This window comes from Felis catus, chromosome D2, assembly GCF_018350175.1.
Source record: "Felis catus isolate Fca126 chromosome D2, F.catus_Fca126_mat1.0, whole genome shotgun sequence".
NCBI classification, from domain to species: Eukaryota; Metazoa; Chordata; class Mammalia; order Carnivora; family Felidae; genus Felis; species Felis catus.
The window spans coordinates 35,271,966-35,296,478 of record NC_058378.1 but is presented as its reverse complement, the minus strand read 5'-3'; the positions used below and the strand labels follow the sequence as shown (position 1 = coordinate 35,296,478).

The 24,513-nt window shown below is 38.5% G+C and overlaps 1 protein-coding gene and 1 long non-coding RNA gene across 7 annotated transcripts in view; one reads left to right on the top strand and one right to left on the bottom strand.

The window, feature by feature from the left end:
- The window catches only part of KAT6B (lysine acetyltransferase 6B), a 199,588-nt gene that overhangs the window by 134,368 nt on the left and 40,707 nt on the right, over positions 1-24,513 (bottom strand). The gene's annotated exons all lie outside the window — the stretch shown is intronic.
- The window catches only part of LOC111557085, a 29,516-nt gene that overhangs the window by 2,025 nt on the left and 2,978 nt on the right, over positions 1-24,513 (top strand). Inside the window, exons 3-4 of one of the 2 annotated variants that reach the window (XR_006587021.1) lie at positions 4,026-4,204; positions 5,982-6,062. This is a non-coding gene — a long non-coding RNA (uncharacterized LOC111557085). The remainder of the gene's footprint in view (positions 1-4,025; positions 4,205-5,981; positions 6,063-24,513) is intronic. The other variant, XR_002736838.2, reaches the window with a different exon arrangement.

Here is a 24,513-nt window from a genome sequence, read left to right as displayed (position 1 = left end):
ACTGTGAATGAAAACAAAGCCTCTACCTGGGGCATCCCCCATCCCACTCCTCAGTAAATGCCAACATTCCTTAAAAGATAAAACACACATATAGGGAGTAAAAGAAAAAGGATCTATTTCTTTTGTAGACTTCTAGGACATTAAGACTTTCAAGTTAAAAGTCCCAGGCAGCAAAGTTACACCACAGTGCAATGAAAAAGTTTCTCCCCCAGAGTGAGGCAATGAGAGGGATAATAAGTGCACAATGAAAAATAAATCAAAACCCAGGTGGATAACGATGTACAGAAGGGGAAGCCTGGGGGTAAAAACCAAGATAACTTATCCAGGAGTGTCAAGGTATAAAACAGTGCATTAGGAGTCTGAATTTTACACATGTTTCTAAGTATTTGTGTGTTCTCATTGGGTTGTCCATGACACTGTCTAATAAACTGAGCTTTAATTGGCCAGGGTCATTCGCTAGTTCTCACAGAGATGTGCTCTACCTTAAGGACAACTCTAGCAAGTCACAAACAACTCCAATTTGTTTTCAGCTCAGGTTTACGCTGGATCCTAAGGCCTATGACATCCTACTAATGTAAAGGTCAAAGGAAATATATACCTCAAATACTGCCAGAAGGGCAGCTAGAGTTATTAGCGGTGACCAACAATTGGGAGCTTAGTGATGTCATCCCTTTCATCCCTTCCTTTCCCCTTCATACTACCTCATAGTCCTCAAACAGTGATCATCCTTTTCTACCTGACTCCAGTGTCCTTGAACTGCTATTTATCATCATGGAATCAAACTGTATTTTCTCCTCTGGGAACACACATGTCGTGTGACAAGACAGGAAATCCTTAGACCATGATGGGTACAACCATATTAGACTCATGTATTGACCTTGAATTTACTGGAAAATTTTAAGTGGTAAAAATTTCACCAAGGTAAGAGAGGAACAAATGAGAAATATTTTTCCCTTCCACTTTACACATTCACTATTTCAATTCTGTCGCCAATTGTTTGTAATCTTTTTATAAACTCTCAGGAACTCAAGAGAAAACAGTTTGTGAGTCACTCTCCCAATAGCATATAAATTATGAGAAATATATTACCATATGCACACTATCATTCATTGAAAATTTTATTTAGCTGTTTGTAATAACCCATATGATCATCAAAAGTATATTTTAAGCATGTTACAGATTCTAGTACAGATTTCTTAAAATTCAAAAGAAAGTATGCAGACAAAAAAAAGTACTAATATATCAACCTTCAAGAGGTTTCAAGGTTTACAATATTAAAAAACAAAATGTTAAAAGGCTTAAAATACTAAAAACAAAATGTTTTAACTAGAATTTATCAGATTTACTAAAAAATTTCTTTACTAAGACATTAGAGAAGAAATTAACTTTTTAAACAAAGACAGGTTTTTAAAGTAAGCAATCTTACAAAATGTTTATCTAACAGAATCCAGGCATACTGCTACAGCATCTCTATTGACATACCTAAAAAACCACAAATTACTACGAAATAGGTCTGTAAACATGTGGCCCACGTAGAAAAGGTCTTTAACAAAGAAAGAATTCTTTCTAAATTACGTCAGGACTCACGGGGTGGAACAACAACTGGTTACAGACGCATAGCATTAGTCACATACTAAGTAATACCTCACTAATAAGAGAATATGTCTAAATAGCACACTTCCCCCCCCCAACCCCCACAAAACTTTATCATCAGAGGCTAGAATTAAGAGGTACAGGGACGAGTTCCAAGATATCAGATAAGAGGATGTCTACAGAATGAAATTATCGTTAAATATTAACTGAAAGTCAAACATGCAAGAAAATATAAAATATGCATCACACAGTTTTATAATGAAGTGAAGGAAAAGGGGCAGTGAGCCAGATTCCTATTTCTCCTAGTAAGAGGAGAAAGAAGAGGAATCTGTTCAAACAGGGGAAGGGAGGAGAGCAGAGGAAATCTTGAAGAAGGGGCAGGGCTCCGGTTCTAAATGAAGTGAAGAGGAGGAGGATCCGGATTCCTGCAGCCGGCAGATACATCCATCCAGACCAGATCTCAGCTTCAGGCAGAGGAGTAGAGGAGGGGGAAAAAAGGTTCTTTCTGATCCTATTCTCCCAACCATGTCACCCACCAAGGGTCTACATTAAGACTGCTTTTTTCTTTCTTTTTTTTTTTAATATTTATTTTTGAGAGCGAGAGGCAGAGTGCAAGCAGGAGAGGGGCAGAGAGAGAGAGGGAGAACAGAATCCGAAGCAGGCTCCAGGCTCTGAGCTGTCAGGATAGAGCCCGATGTGGGACTCGACCCCACGAACCATGAGATCATGACCTGAGCCGAAGTCAGATGCTTAACTGAGTGAGCCACCCATGTGCCCCATTAAGACTGCTTTCAAGGTCAACCTCAGCAGAAAGCTCAGTGTCAGGAGACCCTCTGATGTCTAATACTCCACCCCTACATGTGTGCTAGCTAGTGCATGCCTGTAACAGAGTTTCACACATACACCCTGCCTGAGATAACATACAATTCTTTTTGGTATAATCTATCAATTACTAAAAAATATTACAGAATTAATCCCAGGCTGCTGTGATCAGAGCCCCGCTAGAGTTGGGCAACATTGCAGCTCTAAGATACCTGGTCAAAATCTCACATGCATTAGGCAGCTCCACGAAGTTCTTCTTCCAATATGCTCCACTGATTCAATATCATTTATTTCTCATTGTGAATTATTATTTAATAGTTTAGTCATTATTTTGTATAATTTATAATTAAGTTACTATCCTATGTTATTAAATTTTTTTTAATTAAATTATTAAGCTGCTTTTCAGTCTTTGTAAACCTAGTCAAGGTGGCTCCATCCTCAAGAGATGATACATTTGCCAAAGAGAATATGAAAGGACGAGGGTAACAATCATCTTGGTTTTCCTAGGACTGTCCAGGTTATAGCACACAAAGTCCTGCATTCCAGGAAATCTCAGTCCCAGGCAAACCAGGACACTGGTCATCCTAGATAAGACCCAGACATGGGTAACTGTAAGATAATGTTGCCCTAAGAAGAGCAGCTACTGTGTAGACTGATACAAACAAACCCATTCCCACCACCTTCTCCTTTGCATTTCTAACCAAGAAGACTGGAAAGCTAACTTCTTGACCTCCGTGACTACCTGCACTACGGATAGCCATGTGACTCAGCTCAGGTTAATGGAATATAAGCAGAAGCCCCTGGTGGGAAAGGGGTTCCCTCATTTCCTGATAAGAAGGAAAAGCCTCACCAAGAGAAATCTTTTGCTGTTACCCTTGGCCCATTCCCTCTGTTTCCTGCTAGAATAGAGAAGTGATGCCTAGACACGAAATTACTTCTAAGAACATGAGGAAAACCTCTATGCTAAAGATGGTGAAGGGGAGACATGCACGGGCCCTGGGTCTGGATGACACTGTGGCAGTACAGGCAGCTGGCTGTGCCAGCCTCGGAGTTACTCCCCACAACTGCTGCAAGAGACAAAGAACTCCCATATGTTCAATCTCCACTGAAGCTCTCCATTATTTGAGGTGGGCATATCCCTAACTTACATTATCTGTGAGACTTCTTAAGAGGCAGCTACCTCTTAAGAGGTCTGGCTATTCCAGACCTAAAGATAGTCATGGAAAAGAACTTAAAAGAGCAAACTGTTCTCTCTCTCTCTCTCTCTCTCTCTCTCTCTCTCTCTTTTTTTTTTTTTTTTTTTTTTTTTTACAGCAGGTATGTATATTTTACCAAGGAGGTTTAAAAAAAAAAGAGCTCAGGGATGAATAAGGCTTGGGCCAGACATGGGTTAGGGGTGTTTGCTGGGTATACAGCTGGGTCATTTTTAAAAAGCTGAAATGTGAATAGTTTGTTTTCCATGGTCATGAAATAGGTGTGAATGTCAAGTCTGCAACCTCAAACTGGCCTCTTCAAAGTGTCAGCCAGTTTTCTTAGATATGTTCCAATTTGAACCAACAAATGCTTTTTCTTTTAAAGCTTCAAAAGATACTAATCTTTCCACTTGGCAGATGAGAAGACTATGGCTCCAAGATAAAGTGAAAGACCCAAAGTCACGTAGTTTGAAGGTGGAGGAGCCAGTATCCAAATCCAGTATCAGCCGGAAGACTGCCCCTGCCTCTGCCCCAGGGCTATGGGGAATGGACTAGGATGTCCTAAAACGTGCAACATCTGCCTAAATGAGGAGAGGGTAATTCGAGGCTACACAGTGGCACATGCATCTTTATCATGGTTTCTTTTAAAAAAAATATTTTTCAAACAAGTTTGATTTTATTATAAAGAGGCTTTACTCTTAAAGACTTAAAAATTTATAATGCATTAGATAATCAGGTATCCTGTGGATAAAAGTGAAATTTCTTAATGTTAATTATTTTATTTTTAAAATATTTATTTATTTATTTTATTTAGAGAGAGAATGTGAACAGGGGAGGGGCAGAGAGAAAGGGAAACAGAGAATCCCAGGCAGGCTCTATGCTGATAGCACACAGCCCCACGCAGGACTCAAACTCGAGTTGTGAGATCATGACCTGAGCTGAAACCAAGAGACAGACACTTAACCGACAGAGCCACCTAGGTGCCCCCAAAAGGTAACCTTTCTGTTAATATATTTACTAATATAGGGGCGCCTGGGTGGCTCAGTTGGTCCAACTTTGGCTCAGGTCATAATCTCACAGTTCATGGGTTTGAGCCCCATGTCAAGGTCTGTGGAGACAGATCACAGCCTGGTGCCTGCTTCAGATTCTGTGTCTTCCTCTCTCTCCACTCTCTCTCTCAAAAATAAATAAACATTTAAAAATTTAAAAAAAAGATACTAATATAGAGGGCTAGCTGCTTGGTGGCTAGTTAGCTCAGTTAGGTAGGATGTGGCAGGAACACCAACATCGTGGGCTCAATCCCCAGAATAAGCCAAGAGGGAGCAGTTTTTGTATTTAAAAAAAAAAAAAGATATTTACTCATACAATTATTACTTAAAGGAAACAAAATGAAAAGTTAAACTGCTCAGAATATACAGTAATAATGAACAGGCCCACTTCCTAGGCTAATCCTTGAAGGTCTGTATTCCCTGTTCTCTCCTCTGCAACCATCATCCTTCACAGACTCTGGCTCTCAGAGCACACAACTTAGATTAGAAATGTCTCTGCATTTTGATTCATCCTCTCAACCCACACAGATGCTGTTCTTACCTCACTTAGCATCTCAATCCATGCCTCTAATCTTTCCACCCCACAATCAATGTTCCGCTCTTCCACCTGTGTTGTACCTAAAATATAAATCCTTCCTCCTCTGCCTTAAAAGCCTATTTACAGGGGTGCCTGGGTGGCTCAGTCGGTTAAGTCTCCGTCCAACTTGGGCTCAGGTCATGATCTCATGGTTAGTGAATTCCAGCCCCACATAGGAATCCGGTGCTGACAGAGCCTGGAGCCCGCTTTAGACACTGTGTCTCCCTCTCTCTCTCTGCCCTTCCCCTGCTCATACTCTGTGTGTGTCTCTCTCTCAAAAATAAATAAACAAAAAAAAATTTTTTTTAAGTCTATTTACAAACTAAGGTCCAATTTTTTTTTTTCTTTTTGCTGGACATAACTCTACCATCTTTTCACAGCTTCATTTTCCAACACACTTCCCTGAGCCATACACTGTGTTTGGCCATCTGCTACTTAGCACTGGTCATAGATACGGGTCTGATCACACCTCCAAAACTCCAAAACTCGGCTTGCTATTCCCTCTGCCTAGAACGCCCTCCCCATTTCTGGGCTATCTGGTACACTGTGATACTAACTTGCAACCTAAAAGTTCCTCCCTCTGGGGAAAGTCTTCCCCAACAAAACAAAATTCTTTTTCTGCTCTCAAGGCAATTTGTTCCCTACAAGCCCAGGCACTCAAGACACAACATTAGCATGAGTTGTATGGTTAGTTACTGATACACCTTACTAGACCCTGTTGACCACTATGTACTATATCCATATTAGGTACTCAGCGAATATGAAATATCTGATGAGTCACTTATCTGATGAGTTAAGTGAACCCCACTCATCCTGGAGTTTCTTAAGGTAAAGAGTTGTGTCTTACTCATTTCTATATTCCTAGTACAGGCAAATCTGAGATGCCCAATAAATGCTAAACTTATTATCATCAAAGTGCCTCACAAAAATGTTTCCACCGGGGCACCTGGCTGGCTTAGTCAGTAGAGCATGGGACTCTTCATTTAAGGGTATGAGTTGAGCGCCATGTTGGGTGTGGGGCCTAGTTAAAATTGAAAACAAAAAACACGGGCACCTGAGTGGTTCACTTAGTTTAGTGTCCAACTTTGGCTCAGGTTATGATCTCGTGGCCTCTACGTGGCCTCTACGAGCTGTCAGACTCTCTACTGACAGCTCAGAGCCTGGAGCCTGCTTCAGATCCTATGTCTCCTTCTCTCTCGCTCTCTCTCTGTCCCTCCCCCGCTCATGCTCGGTTCATGCTCTCTCTCTCAAAAAATAAATATTAAAAAGTCATGGGGCGCCTGGGTGGCGCAGTCGGTTAAGCGTCCGACTTCAGCCAGGTCACGATCTCGCGGTCCGTGGGTTCGAGCCCCGCGTCGGGCTCTGGGCTGATGGCTCAGAGCCTGGAGCCTGTTTCCGATTCTGTGTCTCCCTCTCTCTCTGCCCCTCCCCCGTTCATGCTCTGTCTCTCTCTGTCCCAAAAATAAATAAAAAACGTTGGAAAAAAAAAATTTTTTTAAAGTCTTAAAAACACACACACACACACACACACACACACACACACACACACACAAAGCATCTCCATTTAGTTATGATGTAATGCCACCCCTTTCTGTGAATTGAGAAATAGTATCATTCAAGAAAATTTCAATACATGTATTTCTGACTTGTCTGAAATTTTTCTTTTAATATAAACAGTATGCACGCATTATTTTTACAATCAGGTGTTTCCCTTTGGGGGAAGAGGAGAGAGGAGTGGGAAGAAAGACTGTCAACGGTATTACTCATTGTTGACTATATAGGATTAGAATCCAAAATAAATTGTCCTTAAATTCAGAAAAAGCAGGGAGAAAATTCTTTCTTCTCAAACTTCTATGCTTCCCTATCTGACAATGAAAATCCTAAAAACCCCAACTTTCTCCTTAGCTTCTAGGATATTTAGAGCTAAATTATTCATTCTAGACACAAGGTTGATCTTGTTCTTTCATCTTAATTATTTTTGATGCTCTGAAAAACAGATTATTATATAAAAAATATTTTAATGACCTAAGTGACCTAAAATCATTTTGGGATGCAGGAATAGTATAACTACATGTAATAGATGAAATTAGACTGAATCATTTAATGCAGCTCAATCAAAACTGTAGTAAAACCTTGAAAAAAAATTAGTCCTCTCCGAAATCTTGGCAAAATCATCCCCCCTTTTCTAAATTATTTCAATACATTTTAATAAGCTTTTTCATTTCAGTTGAGATCTTTAAACCATTATTATTTAAGCATCACTTAAAATGTTCCTTTGTAGGGGTGCCTGGGTAATTCAGTTGGTAAAGCATCCAACTCCTGATTTTAGCTCAGGTCATAATCTTGTGGTTCATGAGATGGAGCCCTGTGCTGACAGTGCGGAGCCTGCTTGGGATTCTCTCTCTCCACCCCTCCCCAGTTCATGCACACGCGCTCTCTCTCTCAAAATAAAAAACATAAATAACTAAGTAAATAAATAAAATCTTCCTTTGTAAAGTATTAAGCTGCTCATATTGACACATGAAACCTCAGCATTATTCTGTTCCCAGAAACCCTTGTGGTTGGCTTAATTTTGCCTTGGAATAAAAAAGGTCTACTTAAATTGAGAAATAATTCTTTATGGTAACTACAAATGCAATAACTCCTCAAAATAAAACTCTGCCTTGGTACTTAAAGATGCCTAAGAAATAGTACTACCAAAATAAATAAATAAATAAATAAATAAATAAATAAATAAATAAATAAATAAATAAATAAAGATTAGCTTTTAATAAAACAAGTCTTTGTGTGAAAAAAACTAATGCCAGTCACGAAGAAAGAACACTTCTATGTATCTTCCACATTCCCTACATAACACAGCAGACATGCTCCTAAGAAGTTGAAGCTTATTTTTCTACTGCTGTAGTAGAAACATGGGAGATACATTTACAATTTCAGGGCAATGTTGACATGAAGTTGCAAGTGTAAATATTTGTTCCCTTTTGGTTTATAAATTTCACTTTGATAAAATTCTGTATATAGAACCACTAATTAAAAAGGAATCTATTTGCCTAGTAGGGTGCTTGAGGCTGTATGTTTATTCGAGATGAATAAAATGGTACACACTAGTAAGGAATGGGAATTAGAATTTTGAACTTTATTGGTTTAACAAGTTCCTCCTGGGAAGGAAAACAAAGTTCATTTGTCAATTCTAAGAAGCTCCTTCAGATGATAATTTGTGTGAAGATGTAGCAGTATAGTAAAAATTAGTATCTCCTCCTGACCTTGAAAGGAAGGTTGAGATGTTATGAAAAAACAGCAAATTAAATATTTTAGAAAAAAAAAAGACAATTTTCCATTACTTTGATTTTTAGGGTCACTTGATATCACCATTTAATGGCACTCTAGTAACAAGGCCCCTCATTGTTCAAGACTGCTTTAATGTGCAACTCAGGGAACCAGCTAAACAAAATTGATTATCACATAACACATTCAGATGAAAAGCCAACACCACTATTCTCTTTCTTCTTTACTAGTCTGGAATCTAGACCTTAAGCCCAAATTGATTTCTTATAATAAGCACCACTGCCACAAACAACTCACAGTTATTAAGTTCTTACTATGTGCCAGAGACTGTTTGAAGCACTCTGTGTGTATTAACTAATTTAATTTACCAAACAGCTCTGTGAAATGAGTACTATTATCACCAATGTATTAAATAAAACATTTTAGAAGTTTAAAGCATATATATCTCACACAGAGGATTAAGTTCTCAAGATAAGTAACTTCCCTTACTGCTAATAAGTCCAGGGCTCAAAAATGGGGAGTCAATGCTACATAAATTGGTAGTAAGTCCTCCCCTCTCCTCTAAGCTCCTACATGGCTTTCCTCCTTTGTCACTGATGCTCCTTTCTCTTACCTGTCCTGGGAATCTGGCCTCAGACCTCTGCTCTTCCGATCTACATCCTTGCCCAGATAAGCTTATCAGCCCCATTCCAGCTATACACTCATGGGTCTCAAACTTGTATCTCTAGTTCAGACCTCCTACCCAAGATCCTGACTATCAAACTGACCACCGTGGGTCTCTATCTGGATGTCCAACAGGCCTCTCAACTTCATGGCCAGATACAAAACTATAGATTTCTTTGGCTCCCAAGTCACATTTCTGCATCAGCTTCCAGCCTTCCCTACCAGTAAACAGCATCATTATCCACCCAGATGCATCCTCCCTCTACATCCTACATCCAATTCATTATTAAGTCCTGTTGGTTTTATCTTCAAAAAATATATTAAATCTGATCTCCTCTCCTTCCACTCTGCCTGGATCCCCACACTACAGTTTCAAGGGCCATCTTTCTGTCCCTCTGACACCCTTAGCTTGTCTTCAACTCATGGCTTTTGCCACAGCTACTGCTTCTGTTTGCGACACTCTTCCCTGAGGCAAAGCTGCATCTTCAGTTTCACCCAGGTCTGAACTCAAACATCACCTTCCCAGACCAGTCCTACTGGATCTTTGGAGCACCTATCACTTAATACTGAAGGAATCTTATGTTTGTACTTGGTAACACATTTAATGTAAGCTGCTTGAGAGTCATGTCTGTCCTCCTCACTCCTACTGCCTAGAACAAGGCCTGGCACAAAGCAAGCACTTTAAGACTGAAAGTAGGGGATGACTATGAAGTCAACTAAGAAAACACTGACTTATAGCCCATCAATCATTAAAGAAATAAACAACACAAGACAGCCAACAGTAGCCACCCAAGTGAGTTTGTCTTTTGCTTTCTTACTCCCATGGGAACTGCAAGATTTCTGTTTACAACAATCCTCTGCATGGCTTTCCAACTTTTGATTGTAATTCAAAGTAAAAAATATGTTTTATATCATGACCTAGTATATACCTATTTAACTGAAACAGAAGTTCCATGAGACATTATTTACCCTTTCTACATGGGTAAGTACATGCTATTTATTCAGTTTGTTTGTTTGTTTGTTTGATGATAGTAGCCCTTTATTTCACTGATTACACAACAATCTAATGGGAGAGAATTCAGTTTGAAGAGCACTAATCCCATGCCTGCATTTTGGTTTTCTGGGTAAAGAAAGTAAATTTTCTGATAGATAGATAGATAGATAGAAAGAAAGAAAGAAAGAAAGAAAGAAAGAAAGAAAGAAAGAAAGAAAGAAAGAAAAGAAAAGAAAGAAAAGAAAGAGAAAGCAAGAAGAGGGAGGGAGGGAGGGAAGAAGGGAGGAAGAAGGGAGGAAGAAAGGGAGAAAGAAAATAAATTTTCTGCCTATATGTGCTAACTTCGAATTAGTCACTTCACCTCCCTGGGCCTCCCCTCACCTGTGAAATAAATTCCTGTGGTAACTACCCATAGAGGGGCTGACTTGAGTAAGGCAGACTGGGAGTGAACGCACTTTAGGAAGGGTAAGATTCTACTGGAATTCAGTCCATAACTATCAAGGAGCCCCAGGGAACAACTTCTACCTCCTGCTTGTCCCCTTGGCCACCACATCCAATCCATTAACAAGCTGTCTGTTCCATCTCCAAAACATATTTCCTGATCTGTCCCCCTCTCTCCCTCTCCAGTTACACCCCAGTGTGTGCAGCCATCATCCCAACAGCCTCCTGCGAGCCCGCCTGCCTCTTTCCCCTCCATAACTTCTTCCATACCTCAGCCTCAGTGACCTTTAAAGTTTTATTTTGAAAATGTTTCAACTCTACAGTAAAGTTACAAGAATATTACAATAAACACACATATCCTCTTAACAATTTGCCATCTCTGATCCCTCTTTTTTTATTGAACAATTTGAGAATAAGCTGTAAAGATCACAACCCTTCACCCCTCTTAAGAACAAGGACATTCTCCTCATAAAGACATTGGATTATCAAATTCAGGACACTTAACATTGATATAATACTGTTATCTAATATCTGATGTATAGTCAAATTCTGCCATTTGTCTTAATAACATCCTTGGAAGCCAAAAAAAAAAAAAAAAAAAAAAAAAAAAAATCCAGTCCAGGGACACACATTTCATTTAATTACCATGTCTCTCAGTGATGTTAAAAACACAAATCGGACTATATTGTTCCCCAGCTTTAAACTCTGCTGCCCTTCTCTGGGTCTCTCTGCTATAGCCACATGAGATGCCTTTTTCTTCCTCAAACACAAGCACTGAAGCCTTCCCTCCTTAAGCTCTCCCCACAGGTGACCCCTTCTCATCCTTTCATCTCTCCTCAGGAACTTTCCAGAGCATGATGTCTACAGCCTCACTCCTTAGTATTTCTCTCTCACTTTTCTCTTGATTTCTTTCATGTCACTTACAGTCTATAATTACCTTGTTGGTTTATTTGTTTATCATCAACTGTCCAAGGAAAATCTAAATTCCATGAAAGCAGGGTGAGAACTCTGAGAACAATGCTTGCCTCAGAGTATGTACTCAATAAATATTTTTGGATGACTAAATGAAAGAATTAATAAATAAACTGCTAAAAAACCAAAGTGGTCATTTCAATGACATCCCTGAGTAAGACTGCACACTGATAGATACAAGTCAATAAGACCCCTTCTCTTCCACAGGAAGGACAGTAGATAGTATATAGTCACAACTGGGAGGGATTCAACATTAACAATCGCCCTAAGGTGAGCACTGTGAAGGTTACCAAGGTGAATAAGACCAAGATGGATTAGGGGCACCTGGGTGGCTCAGTTGGTTGAGCATCTGACTTCGGCTCAGGACATGACCCCACGGTTCATGAGTTCGAGCCCTGCCTGCATCAGGCTTGCTGCTGTCACAGCACAGAGCCCACTTTGGATCCTCTGTCCCCGTCTCTCTCTGCCCTGCTCACACTCGCACATCCTCTGTCTCAAAAATAAACAAACATTTAAAAAAAAAAAAAAAAAAAGCCCAAGAACACATACCAGAACCAGGTGGTTTATAGTGCTGGAAAGATACACATCCTCAGCCTGAAAGGGAAGCCTGCAGTGGTATAAAAAAATTATAATAATAATTAAAAAAAAAAAAAAAAAAAGGACTGGTTTTGGAGTCAGAAGATGGGGTCTGACTCCTGTATGTGTGACCCTACCTCTCTGGGCCTCAATTTCCTCATGTTTAGTGAGGATAATGTCTATTCCTTAGCCCATCTGAGAGAACAGGGAAGCAAGAGAGTGAGTGCAGGCCCTTTAAACCTAAAAGGAAAATAGGCTCCTGAACAGAAATGAGGAGGACATAAATTATGGCACACAACTGGGCAACAGTAAATTATCCTTTATTAAAATTTGTTTGTTTATGGGGGGGGGAGGAGAAAAGGGGGGAGAGGCAGAGAGAGACCACAGAGCGGATGATAAAAATAAGGTTAAGACATATTCTCTATCCTCAGAAAAACCATTTGACAAGTAAAACATCCATTCATGATAAAAACCCTCAACAAAGTAGGTTTAGAAGGAACATACTTCAACATAATAAAGGCCATATATGAAAAACTCACAGCTAACATCATCCTTAATGGGGAAAAACTGAGACCTTTTCCCTTAAGGTCAAGAATAAGACAAGAATGTCTACTCTCAACACATTTATTCAACAGAGCACTGGAAATTCTAGCCCCAGCAATCAGACGATGAAAAGAAATACAAGGCACCCAAACCAGTAAGGAAGAAGTAAAACTTCCTCTATTTACAGATACCATGACACAGAAAACCCAAAAGACTCCACCAAAAAACTGCTAGAGCCGATAAACAAATTCAGTAAAGTCACAGGACACAAAATCAATCTACCGAAATCTGCTGCATTTCTCTCTACCAATAATGAAGCAGTGGAAAGAAAAATTAACAAAACAATCCCATTCACAACTGCACAAAAATAATAAGATACCTAGGAATAAATCTAACCAAATGGGTATAAGACTTATACTCTGAAAACTATAAAACACTAATGAAAGAAATTGAAGACAACACAAATGGAAACACATCCCATGCTCATGGACTGGAAGAACAAATATGGTTAAAATGTCCATACTAACCAAAGCAAAATGTAAATTTATTGCAATCCCTATCAAAATACCAACAGTATTTTTTCACAAAACTAGAACAAAAAAATCCTAAAATTTGTATGGAACTACAAAAGACCCCAAATAGCCAAAGCCAAATGATTAAAGATCTAAATGTGAGACCTAAAACCATAAAAATCCTAGAAGAGAGTATAGGCAGTACCTGCTCTGACACTGGCCATAATAGCAACTTTTTTCTAGATAGGTCCCCTGAGACAAGGGAAATAAACACAAAATTACACTGGAACTACATCAAAATAAAAAGGTTCTGCACATTGAAGGAAACAATCAACAAAACTAAAAGGCAGCTTGCTAAATGGGAGAAGATATTTACAAATGACATATTTGATAAAGAGTATCCAAAACATATGAAGAACTGATACACCTCAACACCCAAAAACCAAATAATCGAATTAAAAAAAAAAATGGGCAGAAGACATGAACAGACATTTCTCCAAAAAAGACACATGAATGGCCAGCAGACACATGAAAAGATGCTCATCATCACTTATCAAGGAATGCAAATCAAAGCTACAGTGAGATTATCACCTCACACCTGTCAGAACAGCTAAAATAAAAAACTCAAGAAACAAAAAGTGTTGGCAAGGATGTGGAGAAAAAGGAACCTTCTTGCACTTCTTGGTGGGAATGCAAATTGGTATAGCCACTATGGAAAACAGTATGGAGGTTCCTCAAAAAGTTAAAAATAGAACTACCCTATCACCCAGCAATCACACTACTGGGTATTTATCCAAAGAATACAAAAACACTATTTCAAAGGAATGTATGCACCCTTATGTTCACAGCAGCATTATTACAATAGGCAAGATATGGAAGCAGCCCAAGTGTCCAGGGACTGATAAATAAAGAAGTGGTGTGTGTACACACACACACACACACACACACACACACACACACACACACACAAATAGGATATTATTTATCTGTAAAAAGAATATCTTGCCATTTGCAACAACATGGATGGAGCTGGAGAATATAATTCTAAGTGAAATAAGTCAGAGCAGGACACATACCACATAATTTCACTCATATGTGGAATTTCAGAAACAAAACAAATGAGCAAAGGAGGAAAAAAGAGAGAGATGAAGAAACCAAGAAACAGACTCTTAACTACAGAAAACAAATTGCTGGTTACCAGAGGAGGGGGTGGTGAAATAAGTGATAGGGATTAAGGAGTGCCACTCGTCATGATGAGCACCAGGTAATTAAAATAAAACTTACAAAAATTTTAATTTAAATTTTAAAAACGACATAGTCTCCATCTCTATTGCCCATAATGTCAAGGCCCACAGAACTGAGGAGTTATAGGTAGTACCAATGAGACAGACAAACAGTAACGCTACAATAGTTCAGAGGAAAAATTACTAGAGGTGAGGAGGCTGTCAAAGAAGAAGTGAACAAGTTCTCACAACAGGAAAAAAAAATTCCGTAACTACATACGGTAACAAATGTTAACCAGACTTGCTGGGGTGACCATTTCACAATATACACAAATATCGCACCATTATGTTGTACTCCTGAAACTAATATAATGTTGTAGGTCAATTACACCTCTGTTAAAAGAAAAAAAGCAGCAGAAGAAGCAAAAAGGCTGCTAGAATGTTATGGCCGTGTAACATGTGGCCACATGAGGGGTGTATCTCTGCTAATTAATACTAGTGGTAGTTTTCTTCTAGTGCTGCTGGTTCTAGTCTCGGCCTGACGCGCACATCCATGCACCGACACTGCCAGTACAGGAGGCACATCTAACTTCCAGTTGAATGTGCAGCACAAGTTCTGGAGTATGTGGTTACTTAGCAAACACTCTGCTACATGGATCATGACATAGGACAGTACAAAGGAGAGAGGAAGGGCTGTGGAAGAATCCACAGGAACATGAGAAGGATGAGCTTACAGAAGAAACAAGCAGGCTCTGGCAGCAGAGGATACATGGACAAAGCCTGAAGAATTAAAGAGAAGGGTGTTTGAGATGAACTCTTGTTTCCATTTGCTTTCCAATGACTCAAAGGCTGATCTTCACCCCTAAGTTCAAAACCAGTTTTTAGAATGTCAGACATTAAAAATGACTTTTGGGGGCGCCTGGGTGGCTCAGTCAGTTAAGCCTCTGACTCCTGGTATCGGCTCAGGTCATGATCTAACATTTCATGGGTTTGGGCTCTGCGCTGACAGCGTGAAGCCTCCTTCGGATTCTCCCTCTCTCTGCCCCCCCCCGCCCCACTCATGCTATGTCCATCTCAAAATAAACTTAAAAAAAAAAAAAAAGACTTTTGTTTCTATTTGACTCTATTTTTTTTTCCATCTGCAGATATCTACAGATTATCCTAGTAAGATTGTTACAGTATCAGGCAGTTGGCTTTCTTACACACCTGAAGTATCTGATTTTAGACCTTCCTAATAATCACTGTATATCCCACAGGGTTAGGTATAATACAATCTCTTCTTTCAACCAAATTCAAGTCTCAAATAGTTATAAATCCTAATGTCTTTTATACTACAAACATTCATATTGTTTAATTTGCTTCATTAGCTCATAAAAGTGTTTCACAGGAGAAAAGAAGCAACTAAAATAATCTCTTTCAATAGACAATTTAAAGTTCAAACAAGTAAAATGAAAATGAAGAGATAAAATGGATCTATTTGAAATTAGCAGGTATCTGATTGGGAGACTCACTGGTCATCATTAAATAGATTCTTGACTTCCCTCATCCTAGATCAAGATACAGAGTAGCCCAAGTGAGCAGCTTTCAAGTGTAAAATGCAAACCAAAGTCTGAAATTCCAATTAACTAACCTGCCCTTAGGACTTTCCATTTCAATCTCACATTTAAAATGTCTATATGTTGGGGTGCCTGGGTGGCTCAGTTGGTTAAGCGTCCAACTTCAGCTCAGGTCATGATCTCAAGGTTTGTGAGTTGGAGCCCAGCATCAGGCTCCCTACTGTCAGCACAAAGCCTGCTTCAGATCTTCTGTTCCCCTCTCTCTGTCCCTCCCCCACTCCTGCTCTCTCTCTCTCTCTCTCTCTCTCTCTCTCTCTCAAAAATAAATAAAACATTTAAAAAACAAAACAAAACAAAACAAATAATAAAATAAAATAAATAAAATAAAATAAAATAAAATAAAATAAAATAAAATGTCTTTATGTTACCTTTAACACAGGATCAGAAAACATGATTCACATTCACTCATTCAACAGAGGTGAGCAAAGAAGTAAGATCTCTGTGTTTGTGAAGCTTTCCCAACTGGAGGGGACAACTGAAGTTAAAAAGTAACCAGACCAATAAATATATAGACTATAAGAAGGGCTAATAAGAAAAAGTATAGAGCATTTCACTGGAATTACTAAATGGACTTCATTTAGATGGGAAGTTCAAAGAGTTCTGGAAAAGCCTTTTTAAAGAATTACTTTTAGAATGGAAAATATTTGGGGCACCTGGGTGGCTCAACTGGTTGAGTATCCAACTCTTGATTTCAGTTTGGATCATGATCCCAGGGTCATGGGCTAAGTGTACAGTCTGCTTAAGATTCTTTCTCTTTCTCTGTCTCTGTCTCTCTCTCTCTCTCTCTCTCTCTCTCTCTCCCCCTCTGCCCCCACTCGCACTCCTGGGGCGCCCAGCTAGATCAACTGGTAGAGCAGATGACTCTTGATCTTGGGGTTGTGAGCTCAAGCCCCCCAACAGAGGTAGAGTTTACTCAAGAAAAAAAAAAAAAAAAGAAGAAGAAGAAGAAGAAGCCACCTGAAACAGTTTGCAGACATTGAGATAGAATCCATATAAAAATATGGTAGATTTTAGGGGCGCCTGTGTGGCTCAGTCGGTTGAGCGTCCAACTTTGCCTCAGGTCATGATCTCACAGTCTGTGAGTTCGAGCCCCGCGTCGGGCTCTGTGCTGACAGCTCAGAGCCTGGAGCCTGCTTTGGATTCTGTGTCTCCCTCTCTCTCTGCCCCTCCCCCGCTCATGCTCTGTCTCTCTCTCTGTCAAAAATAAATAAACATTTAGAAAAAAATTTTAAATATGGTAGATTTTCACAGCTAGAATTTGCCAAGAAACGGCACCACTGAAGCATGCTTTAATTTCCAGAATATTTGTGAAGATAATCTTAAAAAACAATTCCACTAGTCTATCACGCATCTTCAAACGTAGACTCTGCCATTAAATTAGAACGCTTCTAACATCAAATGTTGGGATAAGATATTTTTTTCCACTTAAAACATTAGGTCAAAAAAATTCTGAAGCATTCAGCCGAACACTCAAAAAACCATTGCTTTAATCACTTAGTTAATTGAGCAAAAAGCAAAAACGTTTTTGTTCAATCATTTCCATCAGAACAGAAAACAGTGTCAAAAGAGAAGAAGGCTTTCACTATTGCTTTGTTGAATACCTGGATTAGACTGACCACCCTTTAAGATAGTCTTTGTGTGCTTCAAAACTCAAACCAAGCCACACAGAGCAGCTGCTCACTGACCAACTGGTCTACAGAATTCAATGAACGACAAAAGGTTACCTTAATTCAATAAGATAATCAGCACACATTTCATTTACCCACCACCCAGAGTCTAACCATCTGCAAGGCGGCAGAGCCAAATGCCTATAAAACAACTGGCAGCGTGCAGACATGTCCTCGTGTCCCTCATGTCAATGAAATTTCTCTCTTAGCAACAGCTAAAAAGAAGCTGAACTTTCAGAAAATCAAGATATCATGATCCAACAACTTGTTAGTAAGTTATTTTGAGTGCCACTGAGATTTCCAGGCCAGATGGGTAATATGTTTTATTCAATTGAGTCTTGTACTGGGATAACAAAATGTGAGGCAGACTCGATCTGGATCCTTTCATTGTTCAAGAGGCAAAGCAACCTAGTGGCTTCCAAATAACAGCAGGAACAATATAGCAGGAAAGAAAAGAAAGAAAAAAAAAAAACCAAAACCTCAGCAAAACCTCAACCACAAGAGCAACATCAGAGCAAAAAACCAGCGACAATTTAGACTGCGAAATCTGACATCTGCCTTAGGCCAGGATACCATTCAGCTCTACGTGCATCTGTAGTGATCAAAACTACCAAATAATAAAGATGGCAATTCAACATAGAAGAGCATTATAAGCAGAATTCAGTACAGAAGTTTATTTTCTTTCTAACACTTACATCAATGGAGTCAGTGTTTCCCAAGTATGGTGACGCTTTGAGGTGACCTGAATCACACAAAATCATAAAGCTATTCCCTTTTTAATTTTCTTTCATATTCTCTCATTAAGTCAAGGAGAAAGTTTCAGTTTGGTGCTAATATGTCTTTAACACCTCTGTAATGTTTGCTAGTGTTCCTTTGAGAGAGCAAGCCTCAGGCTCAGAGTCCTGGCAGATAAAAAGATCCAGCCACATTTTAATAAAACTTTGAAAGTAACTTTTATGGTTACCTTCTATTTATGACAACGGATGCTTGTTTTCCACTTATGGTAATAATAAAATTTCCTTTTTCAGCAGATCTATTAAAGAAAGTGAGGTGATTTAATTTTTAATTAGTATTCTAATTACATTTCTTTTTCCAAGTTTACATTTTTAAAAAACTTCAAGCCTACAGAAAAACTAAAGTAGTACACTCAACGCTTATATTCCCTTCACCAAGAGTCACCAATTAACATTTTTGCCTCATATTTTTATCTACACCTGTATCTATACTTATACACACGTATTTACACACACACACTTTTGTTATAATTGTTGTTGAACCATTTAAAAGCAAGTTGCAACAGCATAACACTTCACCATTAATATTTCAGAAAGCGCATCCTAACTTACAAGGACGGGATCATAGAGAACCAAATGCCATTAGCACATGAAGCACATTAACATTAATGTCTTTTTTTTTTTTTAGGATTTTATTTTTAAGTAATCTCTACACCTAATGTGGGGCTCAAACTTACAAACTCGAGATCAAGAGTCACATGCCCTACTGACTGAGCCAGCCAGGAGCCCCATTAATGCTTTAATTTCCTCTAATATCTGATTCAAATTCAAATTATCTAATTATCCCCCAATATCTGGTCCAGAAACCAAAGTTACTCATGGCATTTGATTTGTTATAGCTCTCTTAGTGGGGTAATCTAAAAGAAAACACTAAGAAAATCATTAATACAGACAATATATAAAACTGGCAAAAATTGTGAAGGAGGCACATTTTACTTCAAAAACAATGAATTGAGTAATGGCTGGAGGGGAATGAGGGGGAAAATAATGTAAATAATAAAGAAGAAAAAAAGACCTCTGCTATTAAACTAAACTTATATTTATAGCACACGAAGCTATGAAGGAAAATATTTAAGACCTTCTCTTTTTTAGAGGATCTTGAACAAAGACAAAAGTCAAAAGATCACTGTCAGGTCATACAGTTACGTGCCAAAATGCGCTTCATTAGAAACTCCAGAGCTGATACGTGTTCAAAATAACTAACTCGTCTCTTCTATTGAACACTGTGCTACGTGCTTAAACACATTGTCTCATCAAATCCTAATCGATGGTCCCATGAAGAATATTTTTTTATTCCTATGTTACAGATAAGATGACTGAAATTCAGGGAGTTTGTATGGGCCATTGTTTTCTTTCTAGCATTAGAACTTTCCCAAGAAGAATGCACTCATACTATTTTAATTAAAAAAAAAAAAAAAAAAAACCTTTTTAAGATTTTATTTATAAGTAATCTCTACACCCAACTCACAGCCCCAAGATCAAGAGTCACATGCTCTATTGCCAGCCAGGTGCCCCTCATACATTTCTTATGTATCTTAAAAAAAAAATTCAAAATAACAAAAAAACACCAAAGTATGGATCTATTTTTTGTTATACACACACACAAAATATTTATTTACAACTGCTTTAAAAGGGCTTCGGAAAAAATTTTTAAAAAGTGGGGGTGCACCTGGGTGGCTCAGTAGGTTAAGTGTCTGGCTTTGGCTCAGGTCATGATCTTGCAGTTCATGAGTTCGAGCCCAGCATCAGGCTCTGTGCTGACACCTCAGAGTCTGGAGCCTACTTTGAATTCTGCCTCTGTTGCTCTCTGCCCCCTCCCCCACTCATGCTCTGTCTCTCTCTCTCTCTCTCTCTCTCTCTCTCTCTCTCAAAAATAAATGACCACTAAAAAAAATTTTTTAAGAGAACCATCTCCAAAGCAACTAAAAAATTTTTTTTTAATTCACAAAAGGAGGCTTGGAAGAATACATACAAATCACTAATTGTGGCTGTCTTTGGAAAGCTGTTTTAGGGGAAGAACATGCAGGGCTCTCTCCCCATCCTTCTCTGCCCCTCTCGTGCACACGCGCGCGCGCGCACACACACACACACACACACACACACACACACACACACACACACACAATCTGGTCCCCTAATATAAGCGTAACAAAAGGATTGGCAATAGGGAATAAGCTTACTAATAAGAACATTTCTTTACTAAACAGGCATGTTTATAAAATGTTGGGGGTATATTTACTAAGACTGAAATTTAAAAAATGTTTTTAATGTTTGTTTATTTTTGAGAGAGAGAAAGAGTGTAAGCAGGGGAAGGGCAGAGAGAGAGGGAGACACAGAATCCGAAGCTGTCAGCACAGAGCACGATGTGGGGCTCAAACTTACACACTTACAAACTGTGAGATCATGACCTGAGCCAAAGTTGGACACTCAACCGACTGAGCCACCCGGGCGTCCCAAGACTGAAATTTTAAAATATGCCAGGAAAATGTACTATTCAAAGCACTTGTCACTCATTAAACTAAGAATATACCGTGAACATGTGGGATGTTAAATATTAAGAAACTGGTTAGTATAATTAATGATATTAAAGATTAAAAGAGAAGGGGGGCCTGGGTGGCTCAGTTGGTTAAGCATCTGACTTCAGCTCAGGTCATGATCTTGCAGTTTCTGGGTTCAAGCCCTGTGCCGGGCCCTGTGCTGACAGCTCAGAGCCTGAAGCCTGCTTCAGATTCTGTGTCTCCCCCCCTCTGCCTCTCCCCTACTCACACTCTGTGTCTCTCTGTCTCTCAATAATAAATAAACATCAAAAAAATAATAATAATAATTTTTAAAAAAGATTAAAGGAGAAAAATCATCTCCACAAATCCTGAAAATACATTTAATAAAATTTAAAATCCACACCCGATAAAACCTCATTAACATAATAAGTACATAAACCAGCATCAAGTTTTAGGGGACATATTGAAGTATTACCCCCAAAACATATTCACTGTCACTAGTATTCATTAACATCATGGAAAAAGTCATACCATGCAAACAGTAACCAAAGAAAAGTGAATTGGCTACATTAATAACAGAAAAAGGACAAGATAAAAGTCCTTACTAGAAGAAAAAAAGGACATTGTATAATGATGAAAGGGTCAATAAATCAAAAATATAGCAATAACAAATATATATGCACCTGACAACAGGCCTCAAAATAGGTTAAGAAAAAATGACAGTATTGAAAACACAATCTAACAATTATTGACTTTTGAATATTATACTTTAAATAACAGAATAATCAAACATAAGATCAACAAAGAAACAGAAGTCTTGAACAGCACTACAAATCAACTAGATCTAATAGACATCTATAGATGTCTCCAACCAGCAACAGCAGAGTACACCTTCTTAAGTGCACATGGAACATTTTTCAGGATACAACATAGGTTAAGCCATAAAGCAAGCCTCAATAAATGAAAAAGGGTTGAAATCACACAAACTACATTCTTTGACCACAATGGAATGAAATTAGAAACCAGTTTAAAAAAAAAAAAAAAAAAAGTAAGTTTAGGAAATTTACAGCCCAGTGTAAACCTTTGAACAATGGTAAATGAGGATGAGGTGGCTGGAAAAGTCAGGCAGCAGGGTAGGGGCCAGAGTCTGATAAGCAACAGCTCAAGGCGTGCCCAAAAAGAAACCCACTCTCTTCCAACCGTGTCAGATTTAATACAGCAAGGATCTCTGACAAACGCATTTACATCATTAAAGCCAACAGCTAATCAGCTAAAATAAATTGGAACACTCAGTTTCACAAAATGATGACAGGAAGTTAGTGAAACACAGGCTGGCTGACACAGCTAAGACCCTCTGGAGTCCTGCACAATTTAAGGGGCAAGTGATTTCAAGGAATCTATGTATTCCAGCAATCCTTGGAAATGGGAATACTGCACCAAGGAGGCCAATTGCATTTTGCTCCCCCCACCTCCTCCCCTACATTCCAAAGTAAAACTGGAGACAGACAGCACCACAGGTTAAATGAGGTTAAGTGAAATAAAAGTTGGAAAGTTAATTTAATTAAAATTTTCAAAGGCAAAAAGTGAAACTGTTTAAGAGAGATCTAGATTTCTGATTGATATAAAGTTGCTATATAATTTCCTAAAGGCATCATAAATTAGTGGGGAAAGTAAGAATTGTAATAGATTCTACTGAAACAATCAATTTGCTATTAAAGCAAGCAAACAAAAAGCAGATCCTTACACCATTTACCAAAATAAAAATTATAGATGATTTTAATGACTTAAGTATGACACCACTAAAAACAACAAAAAACTAGAAGGAAATATTAGTAAATGACTTCTCTGAATTCAGGATGGGGAAGAGTATTCTAAAAATAACCAATAAAAATCACAAAAATTGATAATAGTATATAGTATATTCCACGGCTCCAATAGAATACTATTTGCATACTCATAAAAATCTCATAAAAATATAAACACGGAATACAAATAATGACCTAGGTAAAAATGAAGGCTTAACACTGAGATGAAAGGCAATGGGAAGGGAATATGCATATAAGAGAACTTTATCCTTATTTTCCCTCGGCAAGAGGTCAATAGAAAATGGCTAACGTTGAAATTCAAGAAACAGCATTATAAGAATGTTATTTAAAAACACAGAACTCTAACTTCCAGAAGAAATGACTAAATGTGGCATAAAGAGTTGAAGATGGGGGGGAAAAGTGTTGAAGACAGTTGCCTCTGGGGTACAGGATGAAGGATGAGGAGAGAGTCACACCTCAGTAATTGAACAATGACCATTAAACATAAAACATGTTCAAGTTATTCATAATCAAAGAACTGCAAAGGAAACTAACAGGAATCCACTCTTCCCTCTACCACATTAGCAAGATAAAAAGGGCTAGGAAGCAAGTAGACGCCTAAGGCCTCTCGTGCTCGGCTTACTTTTTGACAATATGTTCCGAAAGCCTTAGAAAAAGAATTCATGTTTATGCTCCAGTATATGTCCTTCAATAATCTATCCTATGGGAAATAATTACCTATGTATATGCAAATTTTTAGTAGCAGTATTATCTGTAATAGCAAAACAGTTAGGAACGTCCTAAATGTTGAAACACAGGGGCACCTGGGTGGCTCAGTCAGTTCAGCGTTGACTTTGGCCCAGGTCATAATCTCAGAGTTCATGAGTTCGAGCCCCTCGTCAGGCTCTGTGTTGACAGCTCAGAGCCTGGAGCCTACTTCAGATCCTGTGTCTCCCCCTCTCTCTCTCTCTGCCCCTCCCCGCTTGCGCTCTGTATCTCTCTCTCTGTCAAAAATAAAATAAAAAACATTTTAAAAAAATGTTAAAACACAAAGACATAGGAAACACTACCAGCCATTTAAAGTCACACTGTGAGGCACTTGCTTGGCTCAGTCAGTTAAGCAACCAACTCTTGATTTCAGCTCAGGTATACTTTGTGAGATTCAGCAGGCTCTGGGTTTCATTGTTACTATGGGGCTCTGTGCTGTGGGGGACCTGCTTGGGATTCTCTCTTTCTCCGTCCCCTGCTCGCACTCTCTTCTCTCAAAATAAATAAATAAACTTAAAAAAAAAAAGTCACACTGCAAAGAATAAGGAATATGGGGAAAGGCTCACAACAGATTTTAAATGTAGAAAGGAACATATAAATATATATAGTTAATATATTCCTCTTTTTATTTAAATATAACAAATATATACATGTAGGGAAAAAAAGAATGGAAGAAAAAACAGTTTTTATCAGTAATTACCTTTGGAATAAATTTGCAGTCATGGTGCATCATCCCTTGAACCTTTCTGTATTTTTCAAAGTTTTGTACAATGAGCATGTATTCCTCTAAAAACATACGCTTTTTCTGATTTTTAAATAACAAGTAGGGAAACAACAACACAGAAATGTGGATTTTAGCCACTCATGGCCTGTGTGACTAGAGCAAGTGTCCAGTAGGAAAGGAGATCTTCTTTAGAAGATG